The sequence below is a fragment of the Artemia franciscana genome, chromosome 4 (genome assembly GCF_032884065.1).
Source record: "Artemia franciscana chromosome 4, ASM3288406v1, whole genome shotgun sequence".
Classification (NCBI taxonomy): Eukaryota; Metazoa; Arthropoda; class Branchiopoda; order Anostraca; family Artemiidae; genus Artemia; species Artemia franciscana.
In genome coordinates this window covers 20,725,928-20,741,859 of record NC_088866.1, presented here as the reverse complement: position 1 = coordinate 20,741,859, position 15,932 = coordinate 20,725,928, and the positions used below count along the sequence as shown (strand labels likewise).

General features: G+C 34.2%; 1 protein-coding gene and 1 non-coding gene across 3 annotated transcripts in view; one reads left to right on the top strand and one right to left on the bottom strand.

The window, feature by feature from the left end:
* The window catches only part of LOC136026129 (uncharacterized), a 105,912-nt gene that overhangs the window by 64,384 nt on the left and 25,596 nt on the right, over positions 1-15,932 (bottom strand). The window lies entirely within an intron of this gene.
* On the top strand, positions 3,227-3,298 carry Trnae-uuc (transfer RNA glutamic acid (anticodon UUC)). Its single transcript has one exon. It is a non-coding gene; the product is annotated as a tRNA-Glu (tRNA).

The following is a 15,932-nucleotide window of genomic DNA, read 5'->3' as shown; positions in this document are numbered from 1 at the left end:
CCTCACATCACCCGACAATAAAATACAAATTAAAATTCTCGCGTCATCGAGGATAAAACACCAACAAAACAACAACCCAAAAAATAAAAATAAATAAATAAACCATAAGAAACATTTAATAAGAAGCCTTTAATAAGAAACTTTTCGTCTGTCTCTTAAAGGAGCCAAGCGTTCGTGACTGCCGGATCTCAGCGGGAACCAAGCCCCAAGCACGCCCCACTGTCACAGCCAGGCCGAAGTCTGAACGAACCGAGGGACTAGCTGGAATCATCACATCCTCCCGGTTACGAACCATATACAAATTTACTTCTCCTACTAGTTTAAGCAGTCCCGAAAAACAACATGGGAGATCTCCCTGGAAGTATTGATATGCCAACGAAGATAGAGATAAAACATAAATATCTTCAATTTTGAGGAGGTCAAGAGGAGTGTGTGTAGCCGACTGGAGAATTCTTGCCGCTTTCTCATAAAGATTATGAATAGGAGCAAGTACCGAGGGAAATCTGGGCATCCACACAGACGAACAGTAACATATATAAGGGTAAATCAGAGAAAAGTATAAAAGACGGAGGATAGGGAAAGGAAATAAACGCTTTAATTTTCGGATGATCCCAAGTCCACGGGAAATTTTCACTCTTATTATTTGAACATACCACTTAAATGATAAATGTTCATCCAAAAGAACTCCCAGGAATCGCACATACCGATCCGGGGGACGACTTATGGAGCCTCTTGGTGTATGAAGCTCAGTAATTGTGGGGCAGCTCACACCTTTACGAGAAAAAATAAGAAGGTAAGATTTTTTTACATTTAAAGTTAGTTGATTTATGTCAAACTAAAAGAGTATTTTCTCAGTCATTGCTTGAAGCTTTAGAATAAGGGATGATTCATCCGGAGCTGCAGCACCTAAAGTAGTGTCATCTGCAAATGCTATTAATTCTTCTTGACTATTAGGTGTGAACACCAACGTACTCTGAGAGTGAGATTTGTGACACAATCCACAGCAATCATTGTTAATTGGGATGTTAAAAGTCGGTACAGATCGTTCACATATATGAGGAAGAGGGTTGGCCCAAGAATAGAACCTTGGGGTACTCCGTATTCAATTGGAACTTTTTCGTCTGTAACTTTTGTGGCGATAGATCTGTCAGTTAGGTATGACGAGAACCAAGATAATGCTTCCCCACGGACACCAAAATGACAAAGTTTACCAATGAGAATCTTATGTGTTAGGCTGTCAAAAGCTTTCTTTACATCAAGAAAAATGGCTGCAGGAATAAGATTAGAATCTAAAGATCGTCGTATAAACTGAAGGAGTCTATTACAAGCATGTTCTGTAGAATACTTTGCGCGAAACCCATGCTGATGCTGATGGAAAAAAGATTTAGCTTCAAGAAATCTCACCAGACGTTTGAGCATTGCTCTTTCAAATATCTTAGAGAACACTGACAAAAGAGAGATCGGTCTGTAGTTCCCAGGATCCTTTCTGTCACCTCCTTTAAAGAGAGCTATAGCACGTGCAAGTTTAAGACGTTGGGGAAATACTCCTAGTTCAAATGACCTATTAATCAAGTGGTAAATTGGGATGATAATCGATGGAAGAATGTGTTTAATTACTTTAGCAGAAATTTGGTCGAAACCTGCTGAAGAATTCTTTAAAGACAGAACAATATTTCTAACTTCCTGCACCGTAACCTCCCCAAGAACCATTGATTTCAAGCACGAGGGACCTAAGAACTGCTTCCAAGACTGTGACACAGAGGAATAAGAAACGCTATTAGCAGTTTTTTTTTCCTATCTCCGCGAAGAATTTATTCATATGATGTCGAATTTTGCCTTTTTCTGTTACAAGTAGATCGCCTACAATGAGAGACTTAGGGAGACCTTCTGGTTTCATGGATGGCCGACTAACTTCCTTAATCACGTCCCACGTCTTTTTTATATTTTTACCGCAATCAACAAATCTCTTTGTAAAATATACTGTTTTAGCTCTGCGAATAATGGATTTCAGAAAATTACGGTACAACTTAAATGCTTCTAGCTTGGCCTTATTTGGTCTTTTTTGTACTCCTTTCAAAAGTTCTGCTTCCTTTTTATTGATTTTAGGACTCCAGATGTTAACCAGGGAGCTACAGGTGTTGATCTTTTTGAACGAGGATTTTTTTAAAGGAGCTTTTACCCAATAAGATGTGAATTTTTCCTTAACAGTGTCATAAAACCGGCCAAATATGTCATTATAATTGCCTAAACTAATAATTTCTGGTAAAGAAAAGTCCCATTTATATGTACCAAGATCTTCTTTCAATCTATCCAGCTCCACTGGTGAGCAACAAAATCTCGGTTTATCCTGGGGGAGTAATCTTTGTGGATTTTGGAGGACTTGAAATAGGGCTGAAACTGGCAAATGGTCGGAAATGTCAGAAAGCAGTACTTCATTCCTAATGCAGTGTAGCGATGAAAAAATATTGTCAATTAATGTTGCTGACTGGTTTGAAATCCTTGTCGGTATGTTTATACAAGGAGCCAATCCGTGCGAAATTAGTAAAGGCAAGAGATTAGAAACCTGCCTAGATGACGATTTCGTAAGGTCAAGGTTAAAGTCACCCATCAATATAACTTCATATTTTTCAGCAAGAACTTTCCTAAGAACGTCTTCTAATGTTTCAAGAAATTCAGTCACAGATCCGCTTGGAGAACGATATACTTCGCCAATTATTACCCTTTCCTTAGCGTTAACTGGAATTTCAATAAAAAGTGACTCAAATATTTTTTCATTATTTATGCATAAATCGTGTCTTAGTATAGCCTGAAAATTATTTTGGATGTAAAATCCGAGTCCACCTTTTTTGCCCATCTTACGGTTAAGAAAAATCGACATATAACCGGGAATATCCAAAAGTACCTGATTATTCTCATTCAAAAATGTTTCACAGAGACCGATAATTGCTGGGCACGAATCCCTACATAATAATTGAATATCGTCGAAAGAAGAAAACATAATATTCATTTGCGTTGCAACTGAACCATACTCTCCCCCTTGATTGTAAAATATATAGCCTAAACTGTAGATATATCCTGAATTAGCGAGCGTAGCTGTGTTGCCCTCAGGCGGCTTGGTGCTGCAGTGAGTTATTGGTAGTAGTAGTAGTACTCTTTTCTTCAAATTGCTTTAACAATCGATAGAAAACTTAATGGATGTCCACTATTAAATTAAACTATTATCAAATCCCATATGGTCTAGTGGCTAGGATAGCTGGCTTTCACCCAGCAGGCCCGGGTTCGATTCCCGGTATGGGAAAAATTTTGATTACTTCAATAGATTCTTATAGTAGTTAATAAATAACTTTTAGAGTTGTTAATAAATAACTTCAATATCTTCAAATGATTTCGTTATCAATAATTACCTCCAACCTGTAAATTATTGATTTACAAAAAGTTTAACAAAAAGAAAGCAAAACTATATAAGATTTGAGCTTTTATAATGGAAATATAGATGAAAGTTGAAACTTAAATTAAACAAGACCAGAACAAACTAAACCTAAAAGAATACCAAATTGTGTGAATTCCTACCATCTACAATCATTCCTAGAATGTTGTATTTTTGCACTGTAGGAACTATCCTAAGTGGTTTCAGGGGCGGATCTAGGATTTACTTTAGCGGGGGACGCATAATAGGTTGCTTCGATAAACTTGAGAACAAAGAAATGCCAGCAATTTAAAAGGAACTTTAACAATTATGTGTCGTAGGTAGGTAGTGGAAATGGTCATAAATATAATCTAAATTCTGGTGAGGGTTAAAGTTCTAATAAATTTGTTGAAATTAAAATGATGTAAAAACATTGATAAAAAAAATACTACGTTATAAAAACTACCCCACAATGAAAAAATAAAAAGCTGTTCATCATCTATAAAAAATGACATTTAATATTTTCTGCATAATTTTTCGCCTTTGCACTTCTGACCAGTATAGCGATTGAATTAAGCTTTGTATTGTCAAAAAAGGTCATGAACCTTCTTTTGGGGTCATGCTATCTTTGTGACACAGGTCAAACCATGTAGCATGTCGCCTAACTTTGTGTCATCGCCTAGTAACTATGATAGTAGTGAAAAGTAGGTAATGAAGATTAAGATACAACGTTTCTATTCATAAAAGATTATTAAACATTCAATATTAGTTCTTTTAGGGGTGTAAAAAGAAAAATAGAACAAAGAGACTGAGATAGATAGAAGAAATTTAAAACAAGGGTTTTAAGTACAGGTAATAAAGCATTAATTAGTCATAATTTATTTTTTAAAATAATGTTTTAACAAACAGTGTCAACTTCGACGAAATATCAGAATTTACTAATAAAAATTTCACTTTCATAACAACGTAGCGTGTCTTTCCACTTTTTAAAGTTTGGTATATTTTGCTTAATTACAGGATTCATACTTTTATAAAAAAAAAGTCTATTTCTTTATTTCTACTCCTGCCATATCTATTTATTACACGGTCAGTCTCTACCGAAATGTTTCGGTGAACGTTTATAATGGCTAGTGCTGTCAGTCTAGAGTCCTGTTAGTTTAGAGCTCATCGTAAGTATTTCCTCTTCTATTCATCCTAAAATATTCGAATAAAGACCAAAATCATCAGAAAAATATGAACTCTAATAAAGATTCATGTAGGTATGTGCTTCAAACTAAGTATATGAGTCGAAATACTTCTTAAAAAAATAAATAATTACATGTTTGTGATTTTTGTATTTGATAGGTATAGATTGGTGAACCCTGAATTCTCAGGGTTTCAAGCTGATTATTAATAATAATAATATTATTAATATTAATAATTCCTAATTATTATTTTTTTCAATCTTAAGGTTTCCAGATCTATATATATATATATATATATATATATATATATATATATATATATATATATATATATATATATATATATATATATATATATATATATATATATACTAGCTGTTGGGGTGGCGCTTCGCGCCACCCCAACACCTAGTTGGTGGGGGCGCTTCGCGCCCCCCCCAAGCCCCCCCGCGCGCGTAAGTCGTTACGCGCCATAATAGTTACGCGCCATTGTAGTTGTGTCCCTATCCTATGTCCCACCTGTGAATATAGATATATATATATATATATATATATATATATATATATATATATATATATATATATATATATATATATATATATATATATATATATATATATATATATATATATATATATATATATATATATATATGGTTTTAACTACGTAAAACTTGCGAATATACAACATTCTTTGCTGTCCCATTGTCTTTGCATATAAATAGATTGTCAGGTTTACCGACTCTTGAACATGCAACATATAATGGTCCATGGGGAAACAATCTGTATTCAGATCTATACCTCATGATTCTAATGATTGCCCTTGAGCTTTGTTGATGGTGATTGCTAATCGACCATTCCCTGTCCCGGTGTCCCGGTCGTCATTTATATCCCCCTGTTTCCCCCGGTGTCCCCGTTGTAGTTGTGTCCCTGTGTCCCGGTCGTCATTTATATTCCCTGTGTCCCGGTCGTCATTTGTATCCCGGTGTCCCAGTCTGTATATACATTCGTTTTTTAGTTTTGTTTTTCTCCTTTATTTTTTTCCTTTTTTTTCTTTTTTAGTTTATTTAGATTTTTAGATTTTTTAGTTTTTTTATTAGTTTTTAGTTTTTTTTTCTTTTTAGTTTTTTTTTAGTTTTTACCTTCTTTTTAGTTTTGTTAGTTTTTTTTTTTACTTATGTCCTGGTCGTCATTTATACTCCCTGTGTCCCGGTGCTTTGTTGATTGCTAATCGAACATTCCTTTTGTCCTGGTCGCTTTCTCTTTGAGTGTCGTCATTTATTTTTTTCTTTTTTAGTTCTTTTAGTTTTTACCTTTTTTAGTTTTTTAGATGAAAATTTTTTTTAGTTTTTTCCTTTTTTTCTTTTTAGTTTTTTATTGGTTTTTACCTTTATTTTAGCTTATTTTTCAGTTTTTTCCTTTTTTTTAGTTTTTTTTATTTTTTATTTTTTTTAGTTTTTTACCCTTTTTTTAGTTTTTTTAGTTTTTTTAGTTTTTTAGCTTTTTTACTTTTTTTATTAGTTTTTAGTTTTTTTTTTGTAGTTTTTGCCTTTTTTTAGTTTTTTCAGTTTTTTTTTTTTAGTTTTTTATTGGTTTTTACCTTTATTTTAGCTTATTTTTCAGTTTTTTCCTTTTTTTTAGTTTTTTTTAGTTTTTTTAGTTTTTTAGCTTTTTTATTTTTTTTATTAGTTTTTAGTTTTTTTTGTAGTTTTTGCCTTTTTTTAGTTTTTTTAGTTTTTTAGCTTTTTTATTTTTTTGCAGTTTTTACCTTCTTTTTAGTTTTGTTAGTTTTTTGATTGCTAATCGAACATTCCTTTTGTCCTGGTCGCTTTCTCTTTGAGTGTCGTCATTTATTTTTTTCTTTTTTAGTTCTTTTAGTTTTTACCTTTTTTAGTTTTTTAGATGAAATTTTTTTTTAGTTTTTTCCTTTTTTTCTTTTTAGTTATTTATTTTTCAGTTTTTTCCTTTTTTTTAGTTTTTTTTTATTTTTTATTTTTTTTAGTTTTTTACCTTTTTTTAGTTTTTTTAGTTTTTTAGCTTTTTTACTTTTTTTATTAGTTTTTAGTTTTTTTTTGTAGTTTTTGCCTTTTTTTAGTTTTTTCAGTTTTTTTTTTAGTTTTTTATTGGTTTTTACCTTTATTTTAGCTTATTTTTCAGTTTTTTCCTTTTTTTTAGTTTTTTTAGTTTTTTACCTTTTTTTAGTTTTTTTAGTTTTTTTAGTTTTTTTAGTTTTTTAGCTTTTTTATTTTTTTTATTAGTTTTTAGTTTTTTTTTTAGTTTTTGCCTTTTTTTAGTTTTTTTTAGTTTTTTAGCTTTTTTATTAGTTTTTAGTTTTTTTGTAGTTTTTGCCTTTTTTTAGTTTTTTTAGTTTTTTAGCTTTTTTATTTTTTTTATTAGTTTTTAGTTTTTTTTGTAGTTTTTGCCTTTTTTTAGTTTTTTCAGTTTTGACGTCACCTGATCCAGTTTTTTCAGGTGACGTCACCTGATCCATCCACAGACAGACAACTTATTTTTATATATATAGATATATATATATATATATATATATATATATATATATATATATATATATATATATATATATATATATATACATATATATATATACATATATATATATATGTAAATATATATAAATGTAGTGTCTGTAATCTGTTATCAATCTGTTACAATATGACGTCATCTATATATATATACTCAAATAGAAAGTATCACTAAGTCTGTTATCTGTTATCTGTTACAATATGACGTCAATATATATCTTATATCTATATATATATATATATATATATATATATATATATATATATATATATATATATATATATATATATATATATGTATATATATCTTCTATATATATAAAAATAAGTTGTCTGTGGATGGATGGATGGATGTGTCAGGTGACGTCACCTGAAAAAACTGGATCAGGTGACGTCAAAACTGAAAAAACTAAAAAAAGGCAAAAACTACAAAAAAAACTAAAAACTAATAAAAAAAATAAAAAAGCTAAAAAACTAAAAAAACTATAAAGGTAAAAACCAATAAAAAACTAAAAAAAAAACTGAAAAAACTAAAAAAAGGCAAAAACTACAAAAAAAACTAAAAACTAATAAAAAAAAGTAAAAAAGCTAAAAAACTAAAAAAACTAAAAAAAGGTAAAAAACTAAAAAAAATAAAAAATAAAAAAAACTAAAAAAAAGGAAAAAACTGAAAAATAAGCTAAAATAAAGGTAAAAACCAATAAAAAACTAAAAAAAAAAAGGAAAAAACTAATAAATGACGACACTCAAAGAGAAAAAAAAGGCAAAAACTACAAAAAAAACTAAAAACTAATAAAAAAAATAAAAAAGCTAAAAAACTAAAAAAACTAAAAAAAGGCAAAAACTACAAAAAAAACTAAAAACTAATAAAAAAGCTAAAAAACTAAAAAAACTAAAAAAAAGGCAAAAACTACAAAAAAACTAAAAACTAATAAAAAAAATAAAAAAGCTAAAAAACTAAAAAAAACTAAAAAAACTAAAAAAAGGTAAAAAACTAAAAAAACTAAAAACTAAAAAAAACTAAAAAAGGTAAAAACTAAAAGAACTAAAAAAGAAAAAAATAAATGACGACACTCAAAGAGAAAGCGACCAGGACAAAAGGAATGTTCGATTAGCAATCAACAAAGCACCGGGACACAGGGAGTATAAATGACGACCCGGGGGAAACAGGGGGATATAAATGACGACCGGGACAAAAAAACTAAAAAGAAAAAAAAACTAAAAACTAATAAAAAAACTAAAAAATCTAAAAATCTAAATAAGCTAAAAAAGAAAAAAAAGGAAAAAAATAAAGGAGAAAAACAAAACTAAAAAACGAATGTATATACAGACCGGGACACCGGGATACAAATGACGACCGGGACCCGGGACACAGGGAATATAAATGACGACCGGGACACAGGGACACAACTCCGGTACACCGGGATACAAATGACGACCGGGACACAGGGAATATAAATGACGACCGGGACACAGGGACACAACTACAACGGGGACATACAGACCGGGACACCGGGATACAAATGACGACCGGGACCCGGGACACAGGGAATATAAATGACGACCGGGACACAGGGACACAACTACAACGGGGACACCGGGGGAAACAGGGGGATGTAAATGACGACCGGGACACCGGGACAGGGAATGGTCGATTAGCAATCACCATCAACAAAGCTCAAGGGCAATCATTAGAATCATGAGGTATAGATCTGAATACAGATTGTTTTCCCATGGACCATTATATGTTGCATGTTCAAGAGTCGGTAAACCTGACAATCTATTTATATGCAAAGACAATGGGACAGCAAAGAATGTTGTATATTCGCAAGTTTTACGTAGTTAAAACCATATATATATATCTATCTATATTCACAGGTGGGACATAGGGACACAACTACAATGGCGCGTAACTATTATGGCGCGTAACGACTTACGCGCGCGGGGGGGCTTGGGGGGGGCGCGAAGCGCCCCCACCAACTAGGTGTTGGGGTGGCGCGAAGCGCCACCCCAACAGCTAGTATATATATAAAAATAAGTTGTCTGTGGATGTGTGGGTCTGTCTGTCGGGTGACGTCATGTTTGTGTGTTGACTGACGTCATGAAGTTAGTTGTCGTCATTTTTGTTATGACGTTGACGTCATTAAAGATATATAAGACATGCGTTCACCTAGAAATCTATTAATGTTTAACTGTAAAATGACTGATGAACTTACAATGCCAACAGCCGAGGAAGATGCTCAAAGAGTCTATGCCAAAAAACTTGCTGCTGATAGAGAAAGTAAGAAAAGAAAGCGTGCCGAGGAATCAAAAGAACAGCAAGGAAACAGGCTTGAGGCTGATAGAGAAAGTAAGAAAAAAAAGCGTGCCGAGGAATCAAAAGAACAGCAAGGAAACAGGCTTGAGGCTGATAGAGAAAGAAAGAACAGAAAGCGTGCCGAGGAACTACCAGAGAAACGCGAAACCAGACATAAGTTGTCTGTGTGTGTGTGGGTCTGTCGGGTGATGTCATGTTTGTGTGTTGACTGACGTCATGTTTTCGACTGATGAAATTACAGACCGGGACATCGGGACACAAATGACGACCGGGACACCGGCACATAGGGAATATAAATGACGACCGGGACACTCAAAGAGAAAGCGACCGGGACACAAGGAATGTTCGATTAGCAATCACCATCAACAAAGCACCGGGACACAAATGACGACCGGGACACAGGGAGGATAAATGACGACCAGGACATAAGTAAAAAAAACTAAAAAAAACTAAAACAAAAGGTAAAAACTACAAAAAAAACTAAAAAGAAAAAAAAACTAAAAACTAATAAAAAAACTAAAAAAGCTAAAAAAATAAAAAAAACTAAAAAAGAGAAAAAATAAAAAAAGGAAAAAAATGAAAAATAAAGGAGAAAAACAAAGTTAAAAAAAAAATAAAAATAAAAAAAAACAAAAAGAAAAAAAGAAAAAAAATAAAAAAACTAAAAAAAAGTAAAAACTAAAAAGAAAAAAAGGGAAAAATACAAAAATTTATTTCATCATATACCATTTCAAAAACGAATGTATATACAGACCGGGACACCGGGATAGAAATGACGACCGGGACACAGGGAATATAAATGACGACCGGGACACAGGGACACCACTACAACGGGGACGCCGGGGGGCACAGGGGGATATATAAATGACGACGGGGACACAGGGAATGTTCGATTAGCTATCACCATCAACAAAACTCAAGGGCAATGATTAGAATCATGAGGTATAACTAAAAAAACTAAAAAAAGGTAAAAAACTAAAAACTAAAAAAAAGACCAATTCAAAAACGAATGTATATACAGACCGGGACACCAGGACACAAATGACGACTGGGACACCGGGACACAAGGAATATAAATGACGCCCGGGACACTCAAAGAGAGATCACAGACTGGGACACCGGGACACAAATGACGACCGGGACACAGGGAATATAAATGACGACCGGGACACAGGGACATAACTACAAAGGGGACGCCGGGGGCACAGGGGGATATATAAATGAAGACGGCAACAAAGGGAATGGTCGATTAGCAATCACCATCAACAAAGCTCAAGGGCAATAATTAGAATCATGAGGTATAGATCTGAATACGGATTGTTTTCCCATGGACCATTATTCGTTGCATGTTCAAGAGTCGGTAAACCTTACAATCTAATTATATGTACAGACAATGGGACAGCAAAGAATGTTGTATATTCGCAAGTCTTACGTAGTTAAAAACATATATATATATATATATATATATATATATATATATATATATATATATATATATATATATATATATATATATATATATATATATATATATATATATATATATATATCTATATTCACAGGTGGGACACAGGGACACAACTACAATGGCGCGTAACTAATATGGTGCGTAACGACTTACCCACGCGGGGGGGGGGCTTGGGGGGCGCGAAGCACCCACACCAACTAGGTGTTGGGGTGGCCACCCCAAGAGCTAGTATATATATAAATAAGTTGTCTGTGTGTCGAGTGACATCATGTTTGTCGACTGACGAAATTACAGACCGGGACATCGGGACACAAATGACGACCGGGACACCGGGACATAGGGAATATAAATGACGACCTGGACACTCAAAGAGAAAGTGACCGGGACACAAGGAATGTTCGATTAGCAAATAAGTTGTCTGTGTGTCTGTGTGTCGAGTGACATCATGTTCGTGTGTCGACTGACGTCATGTTTGTCGACTGACGAAATTACAGACCGGGACATCGGGACACAAATGACGACCGGGACACCAGGACATAGGGAATATAAATGACGACCTGGACACTCAAAGAGAAAGCGACCGGGACACAAGGAATGTTCGATTAGCAATCACCATCAACAAAACACCGGGACACAAATGACGACCGGGACACAGGGAATATAAATGACGACCAGGACACTCAAAGAGAAATTACAGACGGGGACACCGGAACACAAATGACGACCGGCACAAAAATGACGACCGGGACACAGGGAATATAAATGACGACCGCGACACTCAAAGGGAAATTGCAGACTGGGACACCGGGACACAAATGACGACCGGGACACAGGGAAACAACGACAACGGGGACGCCGGGGGGCTCAGGAGGATATATAAATGACGACAGGGACACAGGGAATATTCGATTAGCAATCACCATCAACAAAGCTCAAGGGCAATCGCTCAAGAATAATGAGGTATAGATCTGAATACAGATTGTTTTTCCCATGGACAATTATATGTTGCATGTTCAAGAGTCGGTAAACCTGACAATCTATTTATATGCACAGACAATGGGACAGCCAAGAATGTTGTATATTCGCAAGTTTTACGTAGTATATATATATATATATATATATATATATATATATATATATATATATATATATATATATATATATATATATATATATATGTATATATATCTATATATATAAAAATAAGTTGTTTGTCTGTCTGTCGACTGACGTCATGTTTGTGTGTCGACTGACGTCATGTTTTTCGACTGACGTCATTATAAGGATTGATCTGTATGTCGTCATGAAGTTGTTTGTCGTCTGACATCATGTTTGTCGACTAACGAAACTACAGACCGGGACACCGGGACACAAATGACGTGTTATGTCTGTTATAACATAATAGAGGCAACAATCTTGACAGGGCCTTTTGAGGGTGAGGCTTTTCTTATTCTACGCATTCTCATGATTCCAATGGATCTGCCTTTTCAACCTAAAAGATTGCAATTCCCAATTTGATTAGCATATTTAGTTTTCAGTCCAGAACCACTAAAGCTATTATGTAAATATCAAAAATATTTATGTTGTCTGAGCAATAATTTTTAGTTTTTATTTCAAAATAGAAAATTACCCGACAATTTTAGAATTATATCTATCTATATATATAAAAATAAGTTGTCTGTCTGTGGATCAGGTGACGTCATGTTTCTGTGTCGACTGGCGTCAAGAAGTTAGTTGTCGTCATTTTTGCTATGACGGTGACGTCATTAAAGATATTTAAGACATATATGTTCACGTAGAAATCTATTAATGTTTAAGTTTAAAATGACTGATGAACTTACAATGGCAAAAGCCGATGAAGATGCTCAAAGAGTCTATGCCAAAAAACTTGCTGCTGATAGAGAAAGTCAGAAAAGAAAGCGTGCCGAGGAATCAAAAGAACAGCAAGGAAACAGGCTTGAGGCTAAGGAACGCAAAACCGCGCAGTTAGATGAAGATCCACCTGGACAGCGAGAGTCAAAACATATCAAAACTGAAAATGATAGCGATGATGATTGGGTTTGGGATCTTGACTTGGATAAGGTCATCAATGCCTACCAGATTTTAGTTAAAAAAAACAAAGGTTCGGCGATATGTATTTCATAGTGAAGCTGAAAAATAAAGAAGAAAAAGAAAACTGAAAAAAGAAAAAATGTAAAAAACTAAAAAATACTAAAAAGAAAAAACACTCAAAGAGAAATTACAGACCGGGACACAAATGACGACCGGGACAGAGGGAATATAAATAACGACCGGGACACTCAAGGATAAATTACAGACTGGGATAGCGGGACACAAATGACGACCGGGACACAGGCAATATAAATGACGACCAGGACACAGGTGTTTAAGAATATCGTTCAAAGACAAATTTTTAATTGTAAGAAGACCGTTGAAAGAGAAATTTCTAATTGTAAAATGACTGAAGAACCTACAATGGCAACACCCGAGGAAGCTGCTCAAAACGAATGTATTCACGCCGAAGTAGCTGAGTTGGTAAAGCGTTATGTTTCAGGTTCTAGGTCCGAGAGGCTCCAGGTTTGAACCTTGGCTTTAGAATAATACAAAAGAAGAAAAAAACTAAAAAAGGTAAAAACTACAAAAAAACTAAAAAGAAAATATATAATATATATTTATATATATCATCTTTTCCACAAAAATAATAATTTAGTGCTTCTGCTTAAAAACAGCAATCGAATTGATGCCTCCTGATACGCAACTATCAACAAAGTGGCAATCGTTGTGGTCGGTGATCAGTTCTTACCTCGAGATAATATTCTTTATAGGCGAAACAATCAGTTGACAAGAATTGCTTAAACTCATCGATGCTACGATGCCCTACAATATCCTGACGAATATAAATGACGCCCGGGACACTCAAATAGAAATCACAGACTGGGACACCGGGACACAAATGACGACGGGGACACAGGGAATATAAATGACGACCCGGACACAGGGACACAACTACAACGGGGCGCCGGGGGGCACAGGGGGATATATAAATGACGACGGCAACAAAGGAAATGGTCGATTAGCAATCACCATCAACAAAGCTCAAGGGCAATCAATAGAATCATGAGGTATAGATCTGAATACGGATTGTTTTCCCATGGACCATTATGCGTTGCATGTTCAAGAGTCGGTAAACCTGACAATCTATTTATATGCACAGACGATGGGCCAGCAAAGAATGTTGTATATTCGCAAGTTTTACGTAGTTAAAAACATATATATATATATATATATATATATATATATATATATATATATATATATATATATATATATATATATATATATATATATATATATATATATATATATATATATATATATATATATATATATATAGGACATAGGGACACAACTACAATGGCGCGTAACTAATATGGCGCGTAACGACTTACGCGCGTGGGGGGGCTTATATATCTATATATATATATAAATAAGTTGTCTGTCTGTCTGTGGATCAGGTGACGTCATGTTTCTGTGTCGGCTGACGTCCTGTTTTCGACTGACGAAATTACAGACCGGGACATCGGGACACAAATGACGACCGGGACACCGGCACATAGGGAATATAAATGACGACCGGGACACAAGGAATGTTCGATTAGCAATCACCATCAACAAAGCACCGGGACACAAATGACGACCGGGACACAGGGAGTATAAATGACGACCAGGACATAAGTAAAAAAAAATTAAAAACTAAAAAAAAGGTAAAAACTACAAAAAAACTAAAAAGAAAAAAACTAAAAACTAATAAAAAACTAAAAAAGCTAAAAAGCTAAAAAAACTAAAAAAGAAAATAAAATGAAAAAGGAAAAAAAATGAAAAATAAAGGAGAAAAACAAAACTAAAAAAAAGAAAAAAAAACTAAAAAAGGTAAAAAACTAAAACCTAAAAAAAGACCAATTCAAAAACGAATGTATATACAGACCGGGACACCGGGACATGACGACCGGGACACAGGGACACAACTACAACAGGGACGCCGGGGGGCTCAGGGGGATATATGAATGACGATGGCGACACAGGGAATCGTCGATTAGCAATCACCATCAACAAAGCTCAAGGGCAATCATTAGAATCATGAGGTATAAATCTGAATACGGATTGTTTTCCCATGGACCATTATATGTTGCATGTTCAAGAGTCGTTAAACCTGACACATAGTGTTTTCTGGTTCGTTCAAAATCTGCCAAAACTTCTCTTAAAGGCCTAACTTAATAACATAAGCCGTTCTTAGCTAATCCTGTCCAGCGAGTTATGCGTCAAACCAAAAATCTCAATCATCCCTTAGTTCTTTGGCTATTTACCTTAGTTCTGCCCTAGGATGGATGGAGGGATGATTGACTATCTATCAACAAGTACAAATGCCACGATTTTTATACAATCCTGAAAAAGGCTTATGCCAGCTTTGCCTCTCACTCAGTCTATCTGTCTTGGCTTTGTCTCCAATTGGACGATGGCAACTTGATTTCAATTTGAAAATCAGCAGACTCGGTGGATTTTTGACTTAAAATCAAGTTGTAATCAAGCAATTAGCCACGTTAGGTTGGAGAGCTATCTGTCTTGACAAAGCCAAGACAGATTGTCTGAGTGAGAGACAAAGGCTGGCAATGGACTGGGTCCGTTGATTTTTGAATAAAAATCAAGTTGCCATCAAGCCATCATCCAATTGGAGACAAAGCCAAGACAGATAGACTGAGTGAGAGGCAAAGCTGGCATAAGCCTTTTTCAGGATTGTATGCAAATCATGTCATTTCCACTTGTTGATAGATAGTCTAGTATCCATCCATTCATCCATCCTAGGGCAGAACTAAGGTAGATAGCCATAAAACTAAGGGATGATTGAGATTTGTATCTTAAGTTTATTATGGTTTACTATAGAATAGAATAGAATATATTTATTCATTACAATACCCGGAGCTAGCATCAGCATGTCATGATAAGAATAATTTGTACC